Raw genomic sequence first — 5,892 nt, forward strand, 5'->3', positions numbered from 1 at the left:
TTCGGGTGTTATAAATATCCACCACATGGTATTTTCTTATTTGTGGTTTTTGTTTCGTGACGGGTAATGGTAGTCTGATAAAGTTTTTTCCATGAGGACAATCTCGGATTTAGATTGAAAATGGCTGCAAGAAAACAACCAAGTGGTCGACCATATGACTTTTGGAGCTTTGAAGAAGACAACAAAATGCTCGATCTTTTAGTCGAGCAGGTATATATGGGGAACAAGTTGCCCAATGGTGTTTGGAAGCACGAGGTATATACGGAATGTGTCAGTAAGTTCAATGAAGACGCTGTCAATAAAAAAACTATTGAGCAACTTAAGAATCGAACAAGATCATGGAAGAAAACATACCAAACGGTAACGAGCTGTCTCAACACTAGTGGGTTCGGTTGGGATGCAACTACACAACGAGTTACTGCATGTCATTCTGTATGGCAAGACTACATTAAGGTCAGTAAATCATGATATATTGTAAAACAGTTTGTATTGTTTCGCATTACTAAGAATGATGTTTTATTCTTGTAGGAGCATAAAGAGGCTGAGAAGTATAGACAACAAGGTTGCCCCCTTTACGACAAATTGGCTATTGTAGTCGGAAATACAATAGCCGTAGGGAATGGTAGTACAACTCCTATAGATCTATGTGATGAAATTATCCATGATGAGTCGGCTCCTATCCCGATGGATGAGCTCGACAATGTTGACATAGTTATGGGAACTCCACCGCAATTCAATAGTGGAAATGATTCGACAGCGGATCAATCTTGTGGAACTAAAGGACCCTGTTTTTAAAAATGACAGTGGCGGAGCGGGTTAGGTGGCTTAATTATTGTGCAAACAAGTAATTGTAATGCGTTTTAAGTACAATATCTTTTTTGAGAAGATTGTTATGTATTAAAGACGATGTTTGAATTATAACGTTGTTAGACTTATCAGTACGGTTAAAGTTTCTATTTTATATGTTTGTTGTCTTAATATATTATGTGGATAATATGGTGGATGAGTATTGATGTGAATATGATTATTGAGTTTGGATAAATAGGTTATGATTAAAGATTAGCTATTATTTTTGTTTATGACTATTTAGAAGTTTAAATTTGCAGATTCTCATGGATATTATGACAGAAGAAGATATGGATGTAATTATGATTGGATTGGCATGTATGATTGTCGTCATAGTAAAATACTATCTATGCCCTAGTAACAGAGGTGTACCACGTTCTTATGGGATGAATGGTCCGTTGTATTTGCAAAAGGCCTTAGATAAATCTCCTGTTAAATTTCGAAAAGTTTACAGGATGAATCAAACTGTATTTCACAAATTGGCAACAATACTTAATACCAGAGGGTTTTTATCAACGACAAAGACCATCTCAGTGGAAGAACAACTTGCCTATTTCCTCCTAACTGTTGGTCAACAACAAGCCTATAGTGTCACAGCAGAGATGTTTGATAGATCGAATTGGTCCATAAGTAAATATTTCAACAAGGTGTTGGATGCTATCCTCAAACTTCACTCTGATTATATCAAACAGCCTTCAGAACGCACACACTCGAGGATTTTAAACAATTCAATGTTTTATCCATACTTCAAGGTAACATCACTTGCCCTCTATTTAGATTACTATACAAATTTAGTCAATACTAATGGCCCCGCTTATATAATTAGGATTGTATTGGGGCTATTGATGGAACACATATCAAAGCAAACATCCCGCTTGAAGAACAACCAAGGTTCTGGAACAGAAAGGGTTATCTCTCACAAAATGTGATGGCAGCATGTACATTCGACATGCAATTCACTTATGTACTAGCTGGATGGGAGGGATCAGCAGCTGATTCTCGTGTACTGAAGGACGCATTGACTCGCCGAAATAGACTATTTGTACCTGAAGGTAAATAATATATTTTGTGCAGTAATATTTTATCTATTTTATCTTTAATCATTTAATGTAGAAAATATTTGGTATTGTAGGTAAATATTATCTAGTCGATGCTGGTTATGCAAATGTACGAGGATTTTTGGCTCCATATCGAGGAACTCGATATCATTTGCAAGAATTTGGAGATAATATTCCTAAGAATGAAAAAGAATTATTCAATCGAAGACACTCGTCTTTGCGGAATACTATTGAGAGAACTTTTGGTGCTTTAAAAGCTCGATTTCAAATATTGAAAGGTGCTCCTCCATTTTCTTTTAAGGTGCAGACAAAAATTGTCGTTGCTTGTTGCATATTGCACAATTATATACGTACAGAGGATTACAATGATATATTTAATTTGGAAGATGATGATTCGGATGATGAGTTTGGTGGAGGAGGTGATGGGGTTCAATTACGTGCAACGGACGATACAGACAGCGATGATAGCGATGGTCTTGTGGAAGAGGATACCCAAGTAACAAGCTTTCGGAGGCAGCGTGCATTAGAATCCACAAGAGCCGCACAATTTCGAGATGACATAGCGACTTGCATGTGGAATGATAACTGATGAGTGTATCTTTTATTGTATTTGAACATGTGTTGTTCTTATGTACTAAACTTGTAATTTGATGATTTTAATGCTAATCACGAACTGCTTAGTAATAAAGTTGTATATTTATTTATATATTATATTTATTAAATTTTATTACTATATTAAACTAGATATTTAAGCCTGATAAATAAAATATAATTACAATATGTATTTGATCAATTGATTAATTTTAATTTTTTGGAAATATATTATCAATTAATACTACGCATATTTCGTTTTTAATATAATAATTCTTTATTTACTCATTATATTTATTTTTTATTTATTGTATTATATTAGTGATTTAATAGTGGTAATATTACGTACAAATATATAGTTTATTAAAATTATGATTAAATCAATTTTTCCTCTTAAAACATTTATTTTTAGACTATATTATAATTAATCATGTACGTATTTCATTGCTTCACATAATTACTGTATTAATGCACAATAACATATCTAATTCAATTAATAAATATATTAATATATTTTAATTATACATTAAATAAGTTACTCGTGTAGTAATAATGATGGTTTTACCCAATTTAGGGTTCAAGGATTATGTTGTAATTATAAGTGTACTGTACAGGGTTAGGGATTCTCTTATTTTTTATGTTTTTCTAATTGGGCACTATTCACTGGAAACTGTTTTCCTGTACATGAGGCGTCAACACTAACACAAATTCTTACCTGATCTTCATGTACATGACATGACATGATCTTCATGTTGGACATGACTTGATCTTCAAGAATCCAGTTTGGGGCACTAACCCCCCCTAAGGGGAAGGGTTTGGATCAAGTCCATAACCTCTTCTCCTCCAGTTTTCTCCCAATGGTGTCTCTGTCGTTTTTCTCCATGACCTAAATCATGTGTCCTGAAAATCAACACAAGGTAAAAATGGGGATAACTTTTTAATTTTTTACTCCTCTATATGTAAGTATAAGAAAAAGTTGTTCTCTTTATTTGACTTAATTTGAAGAGTGTTTAGGTAAAAATTACTACACTTTAATTTTAGTTGATGTTCTACATGCTTTTGTAGTGTTTTATATTATATTATAATTATCTCATATTTTTATAGTTTTAGTATTATGATGCTTAAATATTTTAATTATTACCCATTTACCCTTTCACCCAAGGTAATCAAATAAATAAATAAAGAAAAGGCTAATAAAATCCCCTTTAATGATTCCAAATACAATAGGTAACGGAATAGATTCTAGAAAATTAAAACAATTTCACTTGTTCCTTTTGTTATCCATTACCATCCCTACAGAAGAAGAGAAATGTATGTTCCTTAAGTGGGCTTTTTCAAAGTTCTACTTTCCTTTTTTTTTAATTTTATTTTAAAATATATAAAAATATAAGAGTGAGAGGTATTATTTTTTATTTTTAATAAATCATTATGACTAATTCATGACTAAAATAATTTAATGTTAAACATATACATAAAGAAATCATGTAAAATAATTTATAAACTTTATGTTTCTTAAGAATCTTAGAAAGAACATCTAAGTGTAAGTAGTTTATTGACCAAAAATTATAGATGATGGTATAAACATACTAAGTCAAGTTAGATATCATAGATGATGATAACAATAAAAGTTGAATTTTATTAATTAGTAATCTTTACATATATCTAGTAGGAGTATTCGTTCGTTTAATTTATAATTTAAAGTTATTTATACAAAACACTTCCAAATGTATTTCTAAGGATAACCATATAGTTTAAATTTAAAAATGAAGTTGAAGTTTTGAATTTTCACTTACTCTATATTTGAAATGGAATATTTTGAGAGATAGGAGGATAAACCAATGTATTGATACTCATACATACATACATACATATATATATATATATATGGTTCATTTGATTGAAGTGGAAACAAGTAAAATTAATGGAAATCATGATTTAATCCCAATTATAAATTCATATTTGGAAATATAGTATCTATAAAGCCATATTTGAAATACAACATCTAAAACTACGCCCCCTTATTAAATTTGGAATTACCAAAAATAACTAGTCATATTTTTATATCTTGATGCCCCCTCAACCCATGTTGCAACTTGAACCCAACTTCCCTAAACTGTAAACAGGTCCAATTGACTGCCCAATCCAATTATCCCGACCAATCTTCACTAGAGCCCTGGAGTCCCCCCACTTCTCTTTTGCTTCAAGCGATGGTAAATTCAATAAGCCATATTGGTCCACTTCCGTCGACGTTGAGAGCTCTGTGAGAATCATTTTTATCTTTCATTTCCATTTCTGGAAAATATCTTGGAAAATAATTTATCAGTTACTTGGCCAATATGTGTTATAAAGCATGAACGACCAACCCATTCAGACTGATCAATCAATATTGTCCAAGAAAAAGGAATTTCTTGTTGATTCATTGATCAACATCTAAGACTGATTAATCATACATAATTTGGCCAATCAAGGACATAAAGCATGATAGGTCATACTTGCAATGCACTGCCAGAGGGAATTTTGATTGATCAATCACACCATGTACATTGATTGATCAACTTAAAATTTCAGACCCAACGAGAAGATGTTGATCGATTATATCATAAATCAATCAGTCATATTTTGAAAGAAAAATAATCGTTACACACAATTGATCGATCATCCACTTTAGATTGATTGATCAATGTAAACTCAACTTTTTGCAAACAGGCAAAAAATGACTAGTTTGGCTTGGGAGACTTATAAATACCCCACCAACCTCCTATTGAGAAGTTAATGAACCTTTATTGGTATACCCACAAGTATTTATTCTCAGTCCTTTGCAAATCTTTTAAAGTGGGTCACATCTTTGGCAAGGGAAGACCATCCTCATCTCAATTTGTTTGAGTGAAGCTTGTGGATAAGCCTTACTACTATTGCTGAGTTATAAATCCTTGTGTAGGCATGTGGTGGTAAAAATCCTATTCACGGATCTAAGCTAGTTGTGCTTAGTGGGCTATTGTTCTAAATCCTTATGTGGGTCTAGGCAAGGTTGCTTAGTTAACAGTTGAAAATCTCTTTTGTGGATGTAGGTTGTGTTTAGTTCGCTATTGTAAATCTATGAGAGAGTAAGCTTATATAAGTTAACTGATATAGACAATTGAGTGGTGTAAGTTCCTATGTAGGCAACATTTTAATTGGCTTTACATACAATTTAATGTAAGTGTTGCTTGGCAACCCAAATATAGTAACTCCAAGGTGCAAAACATTTTAGGAATAGATTAATCATCCAATATTTTATCGGGTCTACTATAAAAAATTTGTGTGTGCCTTGTGGATTTGAATGTTGTGTATGAACCTCTAACTATGAATTTATTTAGTGTAGCCAATTGAAATTAAAATTGTGAACACACATAAGATT

Source organism: Aristolochia californica, unplaced genomic scaffold (assembly GCF_029961685.1).
Source record: "Aristolochia californica isolate CCGP_79_NKW_82.1479 unplaced genomic scaffold, dmAriCali1.0.hap1 SCAF_2, whole genome shotgun sequence".
Taxonomy (NCBI): Eukaryota; Viridiplantae; Streptophyta; class Magnoliopsida; order Piperales; family Aristolochiaceae; genus Aristolochia; species Aristolochia californica.